Source organism: Pinus tabuliformis, chromosome X (assembly GCF_031772625.1).
Source record: "Pinus tabuliformis cultivar Carrire ecotype Pingquan chromosome X, CPIR1, whole genome shotgun sequence".
NCBI lineage: Eukaryota > Viridiplantae > Streptophyta > Pinopsida > Pinales > Pinaceae > Pinus > Pinus tabuliformis.
The window spans coordinates 660,248,231-660,271,312 of record NC_142308.1 but is presented as its reverse complement, the minus strand read 5'-3'; positions in this window follow the sequence as shown (position 1 = coordinate 660,271,312).

Below are 23,082 nucleotides of genomic sequence, written 5' to 3'. Positions count from 1 at the left end.
AAAACATTAGTTCCTCCCTTTAGGAACCGAATTCCCCAAAAATGTTTAGTTTTCTTCTTGTAGCAGTAAATATAGAACCACCACCTACAAATTATAAAATTGTTTGACTAAAGTAATCTTTCAGCAAAATACATAAAAAAATACATAGGATGAGGTTCGAACCTATTATCCCCTACAATTTCCTAGGCTGACGACGAAATCAAAAAAGGTAACCTCGAACCACTTTAAGTTCAGTAGTTAGCCCTATTGAACCAGAGAGGGATCTATCTAAAGATTTGTCAATGAATAATTGAAAAGAAATATGTTTTAGGCTACATATACAGGTTTTGTTTGAGTATTTTTGAATTTACAGTTTTTAGTTTGCCGGACTAGGGATTAGAGCAGGTAATTAGGTCAAGGCTTCAAGTATGCAGTGACAAGTATAAATAGGAGCTATATATCAATGTTTTGTGGTGAAACTAAAGTGTTTTCAATGTAGTATAGGTCTTAGAGTTTGAGAAAACATAATGATCATGTAAAAGCATGAATTCGTTAGTCTTAGAAGAAAAAAAACACAAGCATGATTTCCACATAAACAGAGCTTAAATATAAAAAATATGTCTATATAACTACAAGGAAAACCATTGGAAGAATATAAAGCACGAAAAGAGAGATGATTTCATCAATTAGAAGCTGATCTGAAAGGAAAACAACACCATAGACTCACTGAACAAGTATTCCTGAAATATAGCTACAACTGCTCCTGTATTAGTTTTAAGCGAACATAAGGTACCAAGCCTCTCCAAAAAAGTCCAACCTCTCTCTATAAATGAGAAATGATACATATAGACTCAATCAAATAGTTTCCCCACCTTCAGAAGTCGAATTCCTAAGTGGTGGAACTGTTTCGAAGATTCTCTCAACCAACAAGTGAGAGTGAGAAGGTAAAAAAAAACTCTTCTCTTAGACATTGATTTGTGTTTTGCTTCCTCTATGAGGTCTAATTAACCATAAAAAAAACCTATTATACCTATTTATTAATGAGTAAATTATCTAAACCTTGAAGTATTGAAGTTATATCATGTGTTTAACTTTGACCAAGTCAAACTAAAAACCTGAGAAATTACACAGTGAAATTGTTAAATAAAATCTTAGAAATTTGCAGAAACCTAGTGCCAACTGTGAGGCCACTTTTAGGTGCCTTCATAAAGTCCAAATTGAGATGTGAGAGAAATTTCAACTAGCCTTGTCCATCTAGATTCCAGATCACCTTGCATTTTTTAAAATTACCCATGGGAAGGCCTTCAAAAACTCATTCTCCCAAGGTGTCTCCAGAAGCGCAACGCTTGTCAAAAAGAGTGGTAGAATGATGATTTTTGACCCATTTTTCTCATTTTTCTTGAAATTTGAGCACTTTATGAGAAATATGATGAAATTATTTTTGAGAGGAGGTCATCATCTTTCCAAAAATGTAAGCCACTTGTCATTTGGAGCCCTGAGGAAAAATCTAGTCCAATTTCTGAGTTTTGCACCAAAATTCACGAAAATCCAAAAATGCTTAGAAAACCTCCAAAATTGGTCATGAAGTGAAACATGAGGTGTTTCATGCTCTCATGGATTCTTCAGAAAGCATATCCAAGTTATCCCTCTCATTTTTTTCTTTTAGGGTTTCCTTTGAGTTTGGCCTTCAACTTCTTGATTCTGACCTTGCAAACTTGATTCTTGGTGTAATAATGGATGGCCATCTTCCTCTGAAACGTGTTTTTCCTATTCATCATATTCACCAAGATCCAACACTTCTTTACCTTTTCCTCCTTGTTGTAGCATCTTGGAATGTTCTTTCTCCATGATCAGTTGTTTAGCCTTAAGCTGACTATTTTCTTGCTCAAGGAAGGAAATGATGAAATGAGGGAGTTAGGGAAGGGAGATGATGATAGGGGAATTTTGGGAGATGGATAGGGGTGGTAGAAAACTTAGGAAGTTTGAATGGAGTGAAATGAGAGAGAGAGATGATTAAGAGAATTTAAAAAATAGCCTTTCTAGGAAAATTGTTCAAAATGATACGTCTGAGCTAGGGTTTGTGAAAAAGGTGAGGTAAAATGAAAGTAAATGAGTTGATTGGTGGATGTTATGGTGATTTATATATATAAATAGGTATGAGATGGAAATCTTCAATGTTTGAAATGTCTTATCTAACAAAACCCACAGTTTACACTAGCTTTGAAGCATGAAATTTCACATAAACCCTAGATGAACAAAACTCACCAGTTGCATTTGCTTTGCCAAAGGAAAAGAGTGAGTAAGATGATCATAATTAATTGTTGAACAACTTAGAAGAGTAAAGAATCTGAATGCAAGCTTAAATTTGAAGTTTGGGTGATTTTTGGCAAGTTTGGGGCACTCTATCCTAAGCGCAGTGTCGTTGGCAGAAGCACAGCACAATTCATGGAAGCGCCACCTCCAGAAGCGCAGTGCCGGGAGATTTTGTCCAAAGTTGGCTAGGAAACCATGTTTTTTCACCAATGGAGAGGAGAACTCGATGAACAAAGGAGGTTAGGATGTAAATGAAACAAGTTTGGGACTTTTTGAGCTTTTATAGGCACAATATGATCCTCTTTTGAATAACAATGGGCCCCACATACCTTTTCAAAACATGACTTTCACCTTTTAAACTTGGCCACTTTGGAGAGTTGAAACCTGAGCTTCTATTTATCTTTTTGAAGAGTGAGACTTCTTCTTTTGGAACCTTGAGATTTTAATCATGAAGAACTTATGAAAATTCATAAAAACTTATGCAAAGAGCTGCTTATAACAACTCATCTAATGTCATATTTATGCATGGAATGAGGATGGCCCTTGAAAAACCTAATGACCTAATGAATATATTAGACTGAGTGAAATGGTAATGATGATGACTGATATGATGAAAACATTATATTTATTATGATTTCTTCATTTGAGTGAAGTAGGCGATTGGCATGTGAGATTTTTCAAAAGAATAGATACATTCCTAAACAAACTAGCCGGTGACCAAATTTTACTTTGAAAACCTGATGACGTGATAAAATTTGACCTTGATACCCCTAACAGACTTGGTAAAATCATATTTGATCACTGGTGGCAGGAAAACAAGACTAACACTAACGTTGGCTCCAGCTGGGGATGGCAGCTCCTTGGAGGTGTCAATAACACTGTAGACCAGGTAGCCTTATTCATTGGGCAATGGAGTCAAAATGTAGAAAGCCAAACTGAAACTGAAAATTGACTGACTATTTGACATGATAGGACTGTAAAAGTAAAGTAAAAGTAGCAGCTGATCAAAGAAGCCTTATGGCCTTCTCCTCGGGCTTCAAACTCCTATGATAGCCACTTAGACACTGGAACATAAAAACAAACCGGTATATACAATGGTGGTGAGAATTTGCAGAAATTTCTTCAAATATGGTAGTGCTTGAGAATCCTACCATTGATCGCTCCTCTTGAATAATCTTCCCCATTCATCTACTCCAATTGAAAAGCATTGTTTCCTCTGAAATCTGAAATTCTATATGGTCCTTTCCATAAATTTTCAAATTTTCCATGTTTGCCTTTTGCTTCATTCCTCACATCCCAACGAAGAACCACATCTCCCAAATTGAAATTATCTTCCTTTGTCTTGTGATCATAAATAATTTTTATTCTTTCTTGAAGTTTAGAAGTGCTTTGAAAAACTTCCTCTCTAGTTTGTTGTAGATGGACCATCTCGTTTATCCTTCGTTGCATATCATTGGTTTCGTTGTCCAATTCCTGCAGAATTTTCATGACGGGGACAACAAGAGATGAAGGAAAACCTATGTTAACCCCATACACCAACTGAAAAGGAGACATACCTATTGATTTCTTAGTACTAACTCTATCCGCCCATAAAGCATTAATGAGCTTCTTGTGCCAGTTCTTCTTATTTACTTCTAAAACTTTCTAGATGATGTTGATCAAATATTTGTTGGAAGATTCGGCCAGACCATTCCCTTGTGGATGATAAGAAGTGGAATGCGTAGTGCTAATTTAATCACTCCTAATTGACTAAGACTGCAACATTTAATTTTGAACCCAGGGTAGGTCTTACTGTTTCAATGGAGTTCACATTGTCTATGCCGATACACTACAACCAAGAATGAGAAAATGGAGAATTCAGTAAAAGATGTCGTTGAACCAAATTTCTAAATCAAATCATTCATGTAGACATAAAAAACACTCCACAAAATTAAATCACACTTCGCAACTATCAAAGTAAGGGCACGCCACACAGTGACTAAAATCTACCCCATCTAGTTACTACCATTTTGTTGATTAACTCAATGTAACAACATAATGTAAATTGGAACAACAATGAATGTAATCCACAATTTGTACAACAACAGCAAGAAACCATAAATCAATTAGTGAAACTAGAATGTACACTACCTCTATCACTACCGTCCCTGCCAAAGAGGAGGGCCCTTCCTCCTCAGCAGGGCAGAGGAATAACACAAAGTTAATTAACGAATCAACTGAAGAGCAAAAACAACATCACCGTAATGATTAATTAAAAATAATTCAAAGTTACGGAAATAGAGTGACAATACTCTTCTATATGTCGTATCCTTGTACATGGAAAATCAAGCTCCTTTATAGTTATTACATACCCGAAATTAGAAACAGATTAGTCATGAGAATCTCATGATTCTCATGCTGATAAAAAATAAAAGTAGTTACAACCTATTTCTAAATAAAAATATACATTAGTTAGGATTGCAACCGCTTGGGTCTATTGCTTCCAAAATAAACAATTCCTACTGCTGACAGATGTTATGTGGAACAATACCCACGTTTTCCAGCTCCAGTGCAACAACATCCTACAAGTGAGTAGCGGTTCAAGATGTTACGACAATCATTGGCGACAACACCCTTGGTGTAACAGCATACCTTTATACCAGCACGTAGTGTAACAGCATCGTGTAAAAGCATCTAATATGTAACAACAACCTGTAACAGCATACAGGGTGTAAAAATGAACTGTTCTACCCTTCTCTGTAGTTAATCAGCATTGCCTGTCTACTCCATAACCTTGTTCTCGTGAGAAACACCTAAAAAGGAGAAGAGATTTCCAAAATAATTCTTCAATGCTTCCCTATTTAGCCCCAAAAAGGAATAAAGCATCGTATTATTCAGTAAAATATGGAAAAATAACATGACAGTAGAATAGGTTATAAAGGTGAGAAAACAGGGGAATTAATCATGTAAAGTTCATAGGCCTAGAGGATAAAAGGATCAAAACTAGGGAAAGAAGGTGCAGAAAATAGGTAAAAAGCCACACCCAACATCTCCCCCAGACTGAAGCAACTACATGTCTGTTAGCATTATGATGTATGTGTTGTACTTGATGGCAACCCACTTGTAGCAGAAAAACTGACTTGTATATGGTAACTAGATAAATCTACATAAGAGATATCAGATGTGACAGAATGCATGACAGCAGTGTTTACAGATGTGATGAAATGCAGGGCAGCTTCAAGGAACCAGTTCAGAAGGAAACTCACTCAGATGAAAGATCACAGTATAGTAGGTAAATAACAAATAATTGCATATCAAACTTCACAGAATGAAGAAAGAGAGGTATACGCAGGTTCACCATTTACCACGCTACGTATACACGCAGGTTCACTGTATACAAGTCATGTATATGTACACAGGCACTTTCACAGAAGGAAAAGCGTGTATACCTTGGAAAACTAAGTTTTTTGGTCCGAAGTATTTGGTCCATGGAATTTTGATCCATGGTATTGGTCGAAGGTATCTAGTCTGAGGTATTGACCCTAGGTATTTGGTCCAAGGTATTGGTCCTAAGTGGTTTTGGTCCATGGTATTGAGAAAGGCCTAAATCTATAAAAGGAGGAGAAGATCATTAGGCCAAGGGGTGCAAGCATCGAATATCTGATGAAGTGTGAGATCTAGTATGCAGGTTATTGGGTTATGGTGCATTGCTGGATCTGAACCAAGGATGAACCTTAGTTGATGATGAGTGATCAGATCTAATGATGGATCGGGAACTTAAGGCGTAAAATGAACTATCATTATGTGTTTTTGCTCATGTATATTCTAGATCTGAATATTGATGCATATGTTATTCTATAAATGATATGATCTAGGTATAACTAAAGTTTGGAAAAGCTGCAAAACTCTGAATTTATATTTGCAGATGTATACGCTGGTTGGCTTTGAGCAAAGTGCGTGTACATGTAGGTTCGACACATGGAAGTAGTGTATACCTTATAAAATATATTTCAGTTGTTTCTCTTTACTGTTGCAGAGTTTTGGGTTTTGGTTACTGTATTCTAGTGACAGTATTCTGAATGATCAGATTGATGGGTGGTCTAAGTGAATGATTGATTCAGATATGGTTGGTTCAAAAGGTGATTGGTTGATGCAGATATATTTGATGATTGAATGATGTTGTTGATGGATCCAGTCTGAAAATTTATGAAACGTGGTCCCTGGAAGAAAAGAGAAGGTCGTAGCCCTCAGTAGGTCAGCGCCTACATATTAAGCAAACATATTGTCTAGTACAAGAGCTAGGAGGTTGTAGCTTCCTTCCAGGAGAAACTAGAGAATGAGCGAAGGTTGTAACATTTTGCAGGTAGAAGCCTGTGTACTAGTATAAGTTTGCACCAATACAAAAATTGTAAACAGATTTTCTTATTATTAAAAGAAGACAAAGACGATAACAGCAGGTGGTTTTCACCCACATTGGGTTTCCACCTCATATCTTGGTGTTCATTTGTGTTGTTTGTGTGTGATGCTTTATTCTGCTTTTATTACACTGTCTAATTAATTCCTGATATATTGGTTAAAGTTCAATGCATGATAAATTGGGTAAATCAAAATATCTCTACATATATGATGGTTGTCTTAAGTACAGTCGCGTATACATGCTAGTTTGCTTAATTGAAGTAGCGTATACAAATATGTTTTTTTGAAAGTTAAATTATTCATCTAATAATACTGATTCACCCCCCCTCTCAGTATTATTTCCAACAATTGGTATCAGAGCAAGTCCTTCAAGAGAAGCTTGATCACTTGAAGGAAGATCCATCATCATGAGTAATCAAGAAGGTGGAGGATCCATCAAACTGCCAATCTTTGATGGGAGCAACTTTATTTATTGGAAGATAAGAACCACAACCTATCTTCAATCACTTGGAACAGATGTCTGGGAAATCGTGGAAGGAGGATATACATTTCCATCAGCAATTCCTACAGATACGACAGGTAAAAAGCAATATGAAACCAATGCCAAGGTTGTCAATACATTATTGGGAAGTTTGTCACAATTAGAGTTTGTCAAAGTTATGTAACTCAAATTAGCCAAAGAAATATGGGACAAAATCGTTCTAAGCTACGAAGGAGACTCTCAGGTAAAACGTGTTGAACTTCAAACTCTCAAAATTCAATATGAAACTCTTAAGATGCACAATGATGAAAGTATAGCAATTTACTTCTTACGTATAGATAAGGTTGTTAATTGCATGAAGAATCTGAGTGAAGAGATAAAGGAAGTTACCTTAGTTGAGAAAGTTTTGAGATCCTTGTGTGCTAAATTTGAATCAAAAGTATCTACCATAGAAGAAAAACATGATCTACAGACTATTATTATGACACAGCTTCACGGAATCTTAACTGCCTTTGAGATGAGAAAAGGAGGCCCATCAAATATGAGAGAAGCCACATTTAAAGCTTCAGCAAAAGGAAAAATAAGAACTCAATGAATCAAGACATATTTCAGAAGAAGAAGATGAAGTAAACTTTGTTAAGAAGCTTCAACGAGGTTCCGGAAGATTCAGAGGTAAACTACCTTTCAAATGTTTTGCCTGTGGTAGAGTTGGTCATTATGCTGCCATATGTCCTCATAAAGATAAATATGACAAAGGGAAGGAATCTGCAAAATGGAATAGAAAACAAAGTGTAAGTAAAAAGAGCTACCATACTTATGAGGATAGCGATGGTCTATCAAATAGTGATGAAGATGAAAATAGTAATAACTATAGAATTCTAATGGCGAAGATGATAATTTTTTGGATGCTTTAGATGAAGATGATCTTTATGAAGAAATCTCTAAACTCAAAATCTGTTTAGAAGAAAAGAGTATGATTATAGATATCTTGACATACCAACTTGCTAAAAGAGAAAAACACAATGAAAAACTTGAATGTGAAATTGTGGGTCTAAGAAAGGATCTTGAGAAAACAAAAGCTCTCAATATTACATTTGCTAAAGGATCATAAACCTTAAATGAAATTATCAAAGTGCAATGTTCTCCTTTGATAAATACAAGTCTTGGATATACTGAAGAAGCATCTCAATCACAGAAGTCGTCAACCTCCACTAAAAGCTATCTTGATGCAACAAAGAAAAGTGAACAGTATGACAATCATCAGCAAAGGCATAATGCAGATCACCAGGTAAATCAAGATCCATTTACTTCAAGGATGAATAGAAGCCACAACCAACCTCAGGTAAATCGTACTCAATTTGCTTCAAAGTTGAATAGAAACTACAATCCCCAAGTCAATAGATTCGATAATTTCAGGAACTTCTTTAATGGTCAATGTTTTTCATGTCACAACTTTGGACACAAAGCTGCTTAATGTGTTGCTTACTAGACCATCATGACTAGAGAAGCATGAAATCAAAGGAATGTGACGAGGATCAAGAAAATTTCCTATAATAACTTTTCTCTTCTTGAAAATGAAATAGAATGCTCAATCTGTAACAACTTCGGCCATGAATAATCTGAATGCAGGAGTAAATTTTGGAAAATATCTCAAAAGGAGCAAACTCCATTAAATCCAAAAATATGGAGAAAGAAAGAACCACAAACAGAAAGATGTGGTATAGCCTTATATGCAAAAGGATAAGAAAATCAGTGGTACATTGACAGTGGATGCTTAAAACACATGACAGGTGACAAAGAAAAACTTCACACTTATAATGCCTTAGAAAAGGAAAAAAGTGTCTCATTTGGAAACGACACTCCTGCTACCATAAAAGGTAAAGGCTCTATTTTCTTGAAAGAAAAGGTTAAAGCTAGGAATGTTATGTATGTTGATGGTCGAAAACATAACCTGTTGAGTGTCAGTCAAATGTGTGATCAAGGAATTGAAGTGGTATTTCGATCAAACGGATGTGTTGTTCGTGATCTTGATACAGGAGAAACCGTGATCAAAGGTACAAAAAATCCAAACAACTTATACATACTCAAGGGAGGGCAAAACAATTCTATCTAAGCAAAAATGATGAAAACTGGCTATGGCACAGAAGATTGGGGCATCTAAGCTTTTCTCAAATAAGAAAAGCATGCAGATTCCAGGTTGTTTGTGATCTTCATGATATCATCATTCTTGAAAATACAATATGCAAACCATGTTAATTCAATAAGCAAATCAGATCTCCCTTCATTGAAAAAGAAGGATCAGCTAGTAAGCCTCTTGAACTTGTTCATACTGATTTATGTGGACCACCAAGGAAAAAGTCACCTCATGGAGAAGAATACTTTATATTGTTCATTGATGATTTTTCCAGAATGTGTTGGATAAGTCTTCTAAAGCATAAAGATGAAGCATTTGAAAAATTCAAAGCCTTCAAAGCTTTGGTTGAAAATGAATCAGATCGCAAAATCAAATGCCTCAGATCCGATCGAGGAGGGGAATTTACCTCAGATGAGTTCTTTAACTTCTATGAACAACATGGAATAAAAAGGCAGTTCTCCACCACAAGGACTCCTCAGAAAAATGGAGTGGTAGAAAGAATGAACAGAACTATTCAACAAATGGCTCGAGCTATGCCAGATGAATCTGGGACTCCTGCAACCTCCTGGGGTGAAGTTGCATTCATCGCTGTCACTATTCTCAACCAAGAAAATGTTCGAGTAAATAGAACTCAAACTCCACATGAAATTTGGTATGGTAAGACTCCTACTGTAAAATACTTCAAAATTTTTGATAGCAAATGTTACATCAAAAGCACTGATGAAAAACTTGGTAAGTTTGAACCCAAAGCAGATGAAGGTTTTTTTCTTAGCTACTCTTCCTGAAGTAAAGGATATAAATGTTATAATAAAATACTTGGGAAAATTATTGAAAGTATGGACATTGTGGTTGATGAAGCATGCAAAAATCCAAAACAGATAAAAACCGAAGATTATGAAGAAGATGAGGATCATTTTCCCTCATCAAATCACACTGATTCTGAAGAAGAAACCAATGAAGCACCAGAAGAAGAGATAACGGTAGAAGAAAAGACTTCATCTAGGTATGTTCAGAAAAATCTTCCAAAAACTCAAATTTTACGGGAAAAAGGGGCAGGTGTGCAGACAAGAAGAACTATTACAGAAGCCTCAAGCTATCTAGCATTACTATCTTCCACCGAACCTCAAAATGTAAACGAAGCAAGCAAAGATGAATGTTGGGTCAAGGCCATGAATGAATAACTTGAGCAAATTGAAAAGAATAATACTTGGGAATTAGTTCCTAGACCTCATGATAAGAATATCATAGGAACTAAATGGATATTCAAAAACAAGCTGAACAAAAATGGAGAAGTTATTAGAAACAAGGCCAGACTTGTTTGTAAAGGATATGCTCAACAAGAAGGTATAGATTTTGAAGAAACTTTTGCACCTGTTGCTAGACTTGAAGCCATAAGAATGTTTCTTGCTCTTTCTAGTTTTCAGAAATTCAAAGTATACCAAATGGATTTAAAATCTACCTTTCTTAATGGAGACTTAGAAGAAGAAGTCTATATTGAACAACCATAAGGATTCATTCTTGGAAATGATGCAAAACTTGTATGCAACCTCAAAAAATCTCTCTATGGTCTAAAACAAGCTCCAAGAGTATGGTATTATCGTCTTGACAAATATCTCCAACAACAGGGTTTTTCAAAGGGGTCAACAGATAGCAATCTATATAAAAAGATGGACATTGATAAATTGCTAATAATTTTTGTGTATGTTGATGATATCATTTTTTGTAGCAATGAAGAATCCTTGAGTCGGAATTTTTCCTCAGTAATGCAGCAAGAATTTGAAATGTCCTTGCTTGGTGAGCTTACCTATTTTCTTGGTCTACAAGTTCAACAAAATAAAGATGGTATTTTTCTCTCACAAACCAAATATCTCAAAAAGATCCTGAAAAAGTATGCCATGGAAGATACTAAACCAGTATGTACCCCAATGGTAACAGGATGCAGTCTTAGCTCAAATGATGAATCAGCAGCAGTACATCAACCAATTTACATATCCATAATTTGCAGTTTGCTTTATCTAACAGGTACCCCACCGGACATCATGCATGTAGTGGGAATAGTTGGAAGATTCCAAGCAAATCCTAAGGAAACAAACCTTCAGGCAGTCAAAAGGATTTTCAAATATATTCAAGGAACACAGAACTTTGGTTTATGGTATCCTAGAGATACAGATATTATACTTCATGCATATACAGATGCAGATTGGGCAGGAAGTGTTGATGACAGAAAAAGCACTAGTGGTGGTGCATTCTATATGGGTTCTAGGTTAGTGTCTTGGTTCATCGAGAAACAAAGGTCTATTGCATTATCTACAGCTGAAGCAAAATGCGTAGCTGCTGCATCTTGCTGCACACAACTACTTTGGATGATGCAAACCTTGCAAGACATTCAGATCATATGTACTCCACCCATCTCCATTCTATGTGATAATACAAGTGCCATCATTATTTCAAAGAATCCAGTCATGCACTCCAAGACCAAGCACATACTTATCAAATATCATTTTCTATGTGAGAAAGTGCTTGAACAAAAGGTCAAACTGGAGTATGTTCCCTCCAAAGAACAAGTTGCTGATATATTCACTAAACCACTACCTAGAGAGACATTTGAATATCTTAGACAAAAGCTAGGAGTAGTTGATGCATCATCCTACTGTTAAATCCTATTTTCTTCAAAGAAATGTGGTTATACATGAGTTTCATAAAGCGTAGTCGCGTACATATGCGGGTTTCTGTGGGAAAAGTCGCGTATATGTTGGTTTGAAGGAAAGAAGTGGGCTAGACTCGGGAAAAAGGGGTCTGCTATGGTTCTGTCAATTATCTGCTCTGTTTGATGATGGTTTCACTCTGCTGATAACATGTGGAAATATATTGGTCCTCATAAAGTTGTTGATAACTTGATGTATATCTGATTGATGATGATGCTTTGATATCTCCTACTAACATATGCAATGATTAGATCTGACAGTGAACAAGTGGAACAGGTTCAGGGTGAGAACATGGTTGATGATAGTTTGGGAACTAATGATGGACATATATAGGTTGCTGGTCTAGATGCTGATTGACAGATGTTGTTGATAGTGCGGAACATATGATAGTTTCTAATGAATATCATGGTCTTGTTTAAGATATTTGGTCTCTATTATATATGTCATGTATATCTTTTAATGTAAAGGTCATGAAAAGACCTGATTTGTAACCCCTCTATGCATAGGATGGATGATGTAATGTTTCTTGTTTTAACATGTATAAACAATTGGAATCAGAGAATTCAGCATGTACTCAGGGGGAGCATGACCCTTTGCCCTTGATGTCAAAAGGGGAGAGTGACTTGGTGTTGCCATCAAGTCCAAAGGGGGGGATTGTTGGCATTATGATGTATGTGTTGTACTTGATGGCAACCCACTTGTAGCAGAACAACTCACTTGTATATGGTAACTAGATAAATCTACAGAAGAGATATCAGATGTGACAAAATGCATGACAATGGTGTTTACAAATGTGATGAAATGCAGGGCAGCTTCAAGGAATCAGTTCAGAAGGAAACTCACTCAGATGAAAGATCATAGTATAGCAGATAAATAGCAAAGAATTGCATATCGGAGTTCACAGAATGAAGAAAGAGAGGTATACGCAGGTTCACCATTGACCAAGCTGCATATACATGCAGGTTCACTTCATACAAGTCGCGTATATGTACACACGCACTTTCACAAAAGGAAAAGCACGTATACCTTAGAAAACTAAGTTTTTTGGTCTGAAGTATTTGGTCCATGGTATTTTGATCCATGGTATTGGTCCAAGGTATCTGGTCCGAGGTATCGACCCTAGGTATTGGTCCTAAGTGGTTTCGGTCCATGGTATTGAGAAAGGCCTAAAACTATAAAAGGAGAAGAAGATCATTAGGCCAAGGGGTGCAAGCATTGAATATCTAATGAAGTGTGAGATCTAGTATGCAGGTTGTTTGGTTATGGTGCATTGTTGGATCTGAACCAAGGATGAACCTTAGCTAATGATGAGTGATCAGATCTAATGATGGATGGGGAACTTAAGGTGTAAAATGAACTATCATTATGTGTTTTTTCTCATGTATATTCTAGATTTGAATACTGACGGATATATTATTCTGTAAATGATATGATTTGGGTATAACTAAAGTCTGGAATAGATGCAGAAATCTGAATTTATATTTGCAGATGTATACGCTGGTTGGCTTTGAGCAATGCGTGTGTACACGCAGGTTCAACACATGGAAGTAGCATATACCTTATAAAATATATTTCAGTTGTTTCTCTTTACTGTTGTAGAGTTTTGGGTTCTAGTTTGGGTTCTGGTTACTGTATTCTGGTGACAGTATTCTAAATTATCGGATTAATGGGTGGTCTAAGTGAATGATTGATTCATATATGATTGGTTCAAAAGGTGATTGGTTGATGCAGATATATTTGATGATTAAATGATGTTGTTGGTGGATCCAGTCTGAAAATTTATGAAATGTGGTCCCTGGAAGAAAAGAGAAGGTCATAGCCTTTTGTAGGTCAGCACCTACGTACTAAGCAAACATAGTAGCTAGTACCAGAGTTAAGGGGTTGTAGCTCCCTTTCAGGAGAAGCTGGAGAATGAGAGAAGGTTGTAACCTTCTACAGGTAGAAGCCTGCGTACTAGTATAAGTCTGCACCAGCACAAAAATTGTAAAAAAAAAATCGTATTATTAAAAGAAGATAGAGACGATAGCAGCAAGTGGTTTACACCTACATTGGGTTTCCACCTTATATCTTGGTGTTCATGTGTGTTGCTTGTGTGTGATGCTTTATTGTTCTTTTACTGCACTATCTAATGAATTCCTGATATACTAGTTAAAGTTCAATGCATGATAAGTTGGGTAAATCAAAAGATATTTGCATATACGTTGGTTTCCTTAAGTACAGTCACGTATACATGCTAGTTCACTTAACTGAAGTAGCATTTACAAATCTGTTTTTCTGAAAACTAAATTATTGTTATGATAATACTGATTCATCCCCCCTCTCAGTATTATTTCCAACAATGTCCTCATGCAGAATCTCAGCTTCTCCTACTATACCCCCGATGCAAGTCTATGAAATTGTAGGCACCAGTAGTGTCTTCACCTAGAGCTCTGTACCATTGAATGGCCATCAACTAACGTGGCCAAGATTCTTCTTCAAAATCACATAGGTGGTAGTCCAGCTGATACTCCTCTACTAGCAACCAAATCAAAGGAAATTTTAATCTGAGCCCAATTCAGAATGTCCCCAATGTCTGTATGATCCGAGCATACTCAAGCACCCATGTAATATCAGCCAAAAAATTTCTGTACTCAAAAGGATCCCCTTCTTGTAACTCAACGATGGAGGCCTTGGTATGTTTAAGACATCCTGCTAGCACTCAACTTTTCATTTGTGCATACAGGTTGAGGCAGATCCTCACAATCCTTTTCCTATAGATGGATGATTGTTCCCTGATTCCTGGAGTGCTCAAGAATATCTTAAACTCATGACTGAGTTCATAAACCATCCCTGGTTCAGCTCTGACCCATAATTTTGTTATTTCTTCATTAGCTTTTGCTAATTTCATGGCCAGATGCCACTCAATCTGTTTCCTCATAAACGAAAGGAAAGCTTGCAACTACAAATCTCCCATATAGGAGAAGATACTTGCTACCATCTTCATGCTGACATACTCACACATGATATTATGCAAAAATACCTCGCAAAGCAAGCTCTGTTCATCAAAGTCGCAGGAGCAAAAAATCTCAAGAAAAGTATGGGTTGAAGAACCCAAATAAGACTTATTCTCAAAAACTACTTTTAATTGAAATAAATAATATTGTTCCCAAAGGAACATTCTATACGGCTAGGATGGCCTCCTACATGCTAGTAGGTTTAGGGCAAGGTCACGGAGCTTGGTCTTGTCATCCATTAGGTCTGAGACTTGTCGATGTAGCTGATACAGTTGTTCATCCTTCTTCTTCATAGCTTCCTTGTGCCTCCATGCTTCCCATTCTCTCTCCCATTCTTCCTTTAGTCATTTCTCCATAAGGGAATCCATCATCCTTTTATGTGCCTTGAGCGAGATCACCCCCTCTTACAGAGAGAGCACCTTCTGCATCCATTTCTTTAGCTCTGGTAACAACAACATCTTTTTAGAACACCATCCTTCATCAGGACCTAGTGTTCTCCCACATGCACTATCAATTGATGGTGTAACAACCTCTCGAGGGTGAAACTTCTCTACTTCGGCTGCTAGTTCTTGTGTAACAACAGCTTCGTCAATTGATTCTATTACAATTTCCTTATCTCCCTGATCAGCTTCCATTCTCACTGCTAGTTCTTGTGCAACAGCAGTGTCATCCACAGACTTTTGTATATCATTTTCCCTCAGGTAGGTGTTGAAGTTTCTAAGTTTATTTAGTTTAGAAACCCTTCATGCACTTTTTCTGAATTATTCCTACCTACTTGTTATTTTTCTTTAACAAGTTATTTACAAAGTAAATACTGAAAATAAACACCAGTTCATGCTCAACATATTACATATCAGCAACTAAAAGAAACAAGAAAAAACACACCACATGACACCATTATTTTTGGACCAATGTCCTCAGAAAAACCCAATGTGGGAAAACCGGTGCAGCTATCTGAGGTTTTTCTTATTAAGAAATATCAGAGTACAATCTAGGTGTTGAAACTAGCCTACCCAATAGAGAATTTCCTTAGCAGCTATACCTCATAGTTTGAGAGAAATCTCCTGGCTGAAACCTCGGAAAACCCTTCCGACAGCTCCTCAGCACAAAACTGCTCTACAACTCTAGCGTCTACCCAAACTGGACTGCGTCAACCCCTTTGTCTCATGATGGCCCTGAATTAGCCCCAGGAGGCCCTGCATCAGCTCTGGGAGCCTCTACGTCAGTTGTGTTGGCCCCTTTGGTGCTCTACACAGCACTTGGCTACCTCTACGTGGCCCTGTGTGAGCCCTTGTTAGCTCTGTGTCACCCTCCTTGGTTGCTGCACTGCTCTCCCGTCACAATATCTGCAATCTTTGTTTCTCTGTACTCAATGCCCCTTGGCTGCTCTCCCAATCATTGATTCTATATCTCTTAGCAAACCCCACTCTAGAGAATAGAATGATTGATCATCTGGTGTACTCTCCAAGTGACCCTCAAGCCTCCTCTTATATTTTTCCTGTTGACATCTCAATAGCCAAGATTAAGTCCCTAATCAATAGTTAAGATTAGATTTGGCTTGATCCATGTATTTTGGACCACTCTAACACATATTCATATTAATACACATTAATATTTTATTTTCCCTAAGTTTAGACTTAGGGACTCCATTAAAAATATTAATTATTTTAATATCTCTTTATCCGTTTAGAATCTACCAAAACCCTTTCTGGGTATTGGAGATCTCATGTGCCCGAACCTCTCCACTAAATTTCGTGGCTAGAGCACATCCGATGCTACCCCAAATCAACACTCCCTCTTAGAGAGGACTGTGCTCTAGCAATACTCCTCAATGAATATTACTCTGATCATCCATCATCGGCACCTGTGCTGATGCTAGGCCTTCCTACCCAACATCCTCTGCACTATTGCATCCTATACTACTGCCCATGGTTCTGCCACTACCACTGCTGCATCAATACAGCAACTCCCTCTGCATCTGTGCTGCTGGTGGTCCTTACTCCTAGCACTACATCTACACTACAACTCCCTCTATTGCTGGTCCTTTCTCCCAACACTGCATCTGCACTACACCTCCTCTCATCATGTTGCATCGTGCTTCCCACTACTGCACTGCAACTCAGTTACTGAGAATTAAGTAACTGAACTCCCAACTGACCTCCATGTTGGGCTAGAGACACCCACTGATGATGAAGCTCCCTCTGCCGCTGACAAGTGCTCCCTCTCTGACCTCTGCGCTACTGCAACAACTCTCCTACTTCTCGCACCATTGCACACCTCTTTGTGTCATCCTGCACTGGTGCAACACTCTTGTGCCTCTTGTACTACTACATCCTGCTAGCTTCGTGCTGCCTCGGGACTCCTGCACTGTAGCTCTCTTTGTCGCTCCATCTGCATTCGTCTCTACCCACCCAGCCAGTCCTGCTACTCTTTGTCGAGGCTCTCGTAGCAAGGTCTAATCCAAGAGGCTGGGTACCTCAAGGATCCTTCCCCTTATCGCCTATAGTCTGCCTGACTACAGCTCGATGTCTCCCCACTTTCGCTCAAGTGGTGTCTGTGCACTCATGGCACAGTCATCGTTTGTTAAAACTTCCTTCTCTGCCCGTACTGGCGCTGCCTTAGTCTTGGAAAACTCTCCCTTACTCTTCTTCCTTCGGCACTAGGTCGCATAATGACCCATCTCCCCATAGTGGAAGCACTTGATCTTGGAGAGGTCTTTCTTCTTCTACTTCTCCTACTTTCCCTCAGATGCTAGGGCCACATCCTCCTCCTCCTGCTGAAGTTTGATCGCTTTTCTGCTACTTCCTGTCTTCAACTTCTGTCTGATCCCTTCCTGGCGAAGAGCTGCCCACATCTCGTCCCAAGGTAGGAGAGTCCCTCTGCCCAAGATATTATGGACAAATACTTCCCAATATTCTAAGATAGCATTTAGGGTTGTCCTCACCATAAGCTCCTGATCTGGTGTCGCTCCTATTAGCGCCTAAATCTACCTCAGGCTGAAAAGGTAGGATCCAGGGCCAACATCAAACCACGCTCAGCCTGGTAGCTAGCCCTACCAGGTCAGGAGAGGGCTCTCTCCGGGTCAATCTCAGCAAATTATGATCGATGAGGGCTTGAGATGACTGAAATATCTACTGATCTTAGGCTAGGTATAAGTGCAAGAGAGTTTGATTTGATAAAATGGAGTTTTGTTGGCTCAGATGGAAAGGTAGATTTTGGGTGTGGGGATTGAGGCTCAGTCCTGCAGAGATCTCAATGGGGCAAGGTAGGCAATTGTTTTTGGCACTTAAAATTGAATGAGATGGAAGGAATAGATAGGTGAGGTGTTGAAGAGGGCAAGAGCAATCATGGATCCTCCCCAAACAGCTGAAAACATCAAGAAACTAAAGCAAACTTCAAGTAGAGCACTGCACTTTCAATGGATTCTACTTACACTCTTGTTTGTTTAGTTCAGAAGAAACAAGATAGAGAATGGCATACATGACATATAAGAAAATTCACAATTACAAATATAATCACTGTACTAAGACAAATTGCCACATGGATCCCAAAGAGTGTTGCAAACCCTGGTCTCAATTCCTTAGCCAAAATGCTGATATGAATGTACAATGAAGCTCAAGGCTTTCTCAAAAGTCCAACCATGCTAATGACTGAAAAACAACATAATATAGACAACCATATCTCATCCTTGCCTCTAGGGGTCAAGCTCACATGTTTAGGAGCTGTTTCAACTAATTCTAAACTGAGAACTAGAAATTAGGCAACAGAACAGCATGCCTCTAGAAACAAGGGAATTGATTCATTCAGTTTCAAACAACTTTTAAACTGATGAATCTACCTCTACAAGTAAAAATTTAACATATTTACATCATTATCCATCAATGTACATTTAATTACATCACAAATTTTCCATTAGGAAAGTGAAAAAGTCAAACTAGCCAAATCTGGGCGAAAAATAGAGCAATACTTGGTCAAACTAGCAATTTTTCCTCTATGCGCCGCACCTGATTCTCTATGCATAGTGCCTGTTTGGACCCACTTTTGGAGGCCTTCTCGGTCTCCCAATGAGCTCCAAGTGTACTTGTTGGAAAGTTCTGCCTGTCTACTTTCCAACCCAAGTGGAATTCTTCAATTTGGTCTCCATTTTCCCCTCCAAAAGTTAGTTTTCCCAACACTGTTTCCTGTGTGTCAAAATAGGGGCAGTGAGGTCATTTTTTGAGTGTTTTTAACCTTTTTGAGGGCTCAAAACCTGTCCAACTTTCTTGGAAATTGGTAGGAAAGAATATTGTTTCATGTCAAATCCAAAAATGTTGAGTTTTTGTGGTTTGGAGGCTCCTATCAAAAGCGAGCGCCACGTGGCGTGGCACATAGGGTAGAAAAACCTGTTTTTTGTGCCAAAAATTTCAAAAATGAAAAAAGTGCTCCAAATTTTTTGAAATTTGGGTTGAGACTTCTCCATCAAAAAAAAATTTGGGCCAAGGAAGCCTCAGCCAAGATCTGAAGTTTATCTTGTGCTTTTTTCCTTCTCGATCTCTTCTTCAATTTGGCCTTCAAGCTCCTGATTCTCGCTTGGCACACCAAGTTCCTTGACAAGTAATGATATGACAGGTTTCTAAGAATATTTTTCTCATTGATGACCTTTTCTAGCTTCCTCTCAAGTGGATATTGGCTCTTTCAAGCCATGACTCCCTATCAGCATTAACCTCCTGCTCAAGTGAAGTGAACGCCACCCTCCTCCTTTGCGCAGCTTGGCGATTCTCTCAAATATTTTGCAACTCCATAATCACTTGTTGGTCCTCTAGCTACTTATTCCTTTGCTCCAAGTACTTTATTGTCCATTGGGCTCTATCCAAGTTGATAGACAAGGCATCAATGTCTGCCTGCTGCTCCTAAATGATTTCTCTAAGATTTGTGCTTTGCGGGCCCATATCAGTATCATCACCCTCAATGAGAATGAAATCAGTCTCCCGCTCACCTGATGGTCCTTCTTCCTGCAGTGGCCTCTTGCCTTTGTCCTGAACCTGTTGTGCTGATGACGGAAGCGAGGCCCCTTCCACCCCAGGTGGAGATAACACTCTCTTTGCTGCTGCAAACAACCGTCTAGTGCCCTTCTGATAGGTGATAAACATCGGCATGATAGCGATCTGAGTCTCGTGACCCTCATGCTGATAAGAAGGTCCACCTGTCTGATGCAAAGCCTTTGAAGGTCCCTGTGGAGCTCTGAAAAACTCATGAGAGATGAAGTCCTTCCAAGAGATGCCCTGTAAGCCAAGCTGATGAATGACCACAATTTTAATGAGAGAAAAATGGTAAATACTAATGAACTGCTGCTGAGGAGTCTTGTGTTGCACTAGGGTGGTCATCTTCTCTATGTTTCGGCACATGAAGTAAGGGATGTTCATCATCCTTACCCTGGTAAAATGCATCAACAGCCTAATATGATAAGCATACAAGCGTGAAAACCAACCCTCACAACTGAAATACCTCATGATCAATTTCATCAACGGAGCATAAGCATCTTTGAGGTGTCGGAAAGGAAATACTCCGCTGAGTTGTCTCAAATAGCTCGGTTGGATGTATGGTTCATAATGTTGCTGGTCAATTTGTTGCTTCTTGTTCCATTGCTCTCCAATGTTGGGAATACTAGTTGCTAGTGAAATGGATTCTGGTGTTAATGTGAAAGTGACACTAGCTAGAGTGGCTTAACCATCATGTAAATGCAGCACAAACAAATGAGCCAACTCATGATGAAACTGAATGCTAGCAACCTTCTCACAAAATTCATAGCAGGACTGATGTTCAGAACAAGAGATGGCAAGAGGGTAGGCCTGTAATTCAGCAACAGTGGTTGGTTCTTCTCTAATATGTTTGCCACCTCTATGAGGCCTCCTGGGTGCATGTACCTCTGTAGGTGAATCACTGTGGGTCTCCTCTTCATAATCATATGAAGGATCAGATGCCATGTCTGCTAGTGGATGGACTGTTTTGGAGTTGTCTTGATGAAAGATAGTTGATTTTGTGATGTGTTTGACCTTTGCCACCAAGGGAAACAGTGATATGAGGGAGGGGAAACAATGAGGGATTTAGGGACTATTGGGACAGGTTTAATTAGGGAAATAGGGGATTAGGGAATGATTTGGGAGTTTTTGTATAGGACTAGGGTTTGGGAGTTAGAGAGTATTTGGGACTTTGGGAAATGGGAATTGGGGTATGGGATTATGAATTTAGGGGTATGTGAACGTAGGGAATAGGGCAATCAAGGGAAAAATGGAGCAAGGGAATGTGAGGTGGGAGGAGTAACTTGGCAGCCAAACAGTTCATGCAAAACCCTAACACTGTTTTCCTTGAAAATTTTAAAGAGATAGGGTTTGATTTCTTTTAAAGAATCACCATATATCAACTACCATGAAACAACCACCAAACTTGGATGAAAAATAGTAGTAGAGGCTCAACCTACTTGTACCAATGACAATCCACGTGTTTTGGGCGATTTTGGAGCAAGTGTTTGAAGTTTCGGGCTTGCTGGTTGTGTGCGCCGTGCATCAAACCCAATGCGTTGCACCCAATGTATACGTCGTGCCCATGCAATTTTAAACTAAAGGTCACAACCCAATGCGCCGCGCCCAGTGTGTTCACCGCGCCAGTTACCCAATGCGTCGCGCCTCTTGTTTTTGGCAACTTTTTCTCCAACTTTACCTTGCTCGCCTCCAAAACGTCTTTGCTTTGCTCCAAGAGTGCAAATGACTTTGAAATTTGAAGAAATGACTTATAAACAAAGAGGTTTTAAATTTTTGGCTCATAAACCCACTCTCATAATGTTTAGAATTTGACTTTCTTTTTGAACTATGTTTTTGGACTTTTTTCACTTCATTGAACTTTGTGATGGACTAAATGACCTGTGCTTTGTTTGTTTTGCAGGTGGTTGGAACTAGTGGGGCTAGGGAAAGAAACCAGGGTTGCAAGGGAAGTAATTTACATATGAAGAAAATCAAATTACATAAATTTGTACCATAAAATAAAAAATACTCTATTTTTCCTCAAAATAGAGTTTTGAGGAAAGACACATTTCTGAGCACTTGATGATGAAATTTATTTGATGCTAGAACCTCCTCATGGCCTACTGGTTATTGTTGGACACTTTGAAACTCCTTTTGACGAAACCCTAATGAAACCCTAGACCTAAATGGCAATGAAACCCTAAAACAAAACTCTTTACAAACAAAAGATGATTGTATATGCTTTGAAATGAACAGACATGAACTAGCAGGTAAATGACATGAGGGAAGCTGTAGGAGAAGCCACTACTGTCAGATGATCCATGCTCCTAATGGAATGCAGCTGACTGAGCGAGACACCTAATATGCAATGCAACAAGAGAATTTGATCTCTGACGGAGGGATGAAGATACCGACACTAACAGCTCCTATAGCAGTCAACTGGTCTCGAATCTCATTCAGTCCTCCGAGGAAGGTGTCAATTGATTGACCCTTCTTCATCTAATACAACCTCATCTGGTTCCCGAGCAGCATTCTTCTCTGCATAGAAGTATTCTGGTAGAAGTTCTTGAGAGCTTCCCACATCTCAAATATCATTTCCTTCTTAGCTATATGTGGTACCACATGATCCTTGACCTCGTCAAGGATAATGCACTTAGCTCTTGCCATTAACTCTTCATACTTGTCATTATCATTTGGGTCGACTCAGATATCTATAACCTTTAAGATGAAGTTCTTGACAGGATTCCTGTCAAGCACTGATAAGATTCTAGCCTTCCAGACTGCAAAGTTTGATGCTCCGTCCAGTCTATCCTGGTCTCTTACCCCATGTAGTGCCATGATGCTCCTCTACTTCCCTCCTGAAAGTTCTCTATTTGACTCCTCAAAGTCTCTACTTCCCGTCTAGAAGTTCTCTTCTAGACTCCCTTTGGGTCCTGATTTCCCTCTTGGAAATCCTTCTATCGCTTGTCGAGATTTGCCCTACTCTGATTGTCTTGTGAAACTGCACTACTGATCTAGGTTTCTTGGCTAGAAACCCTCGGAAACAACTCCTTTGGCCCTGCTCTGTCAGGTACTGTTCTGACTA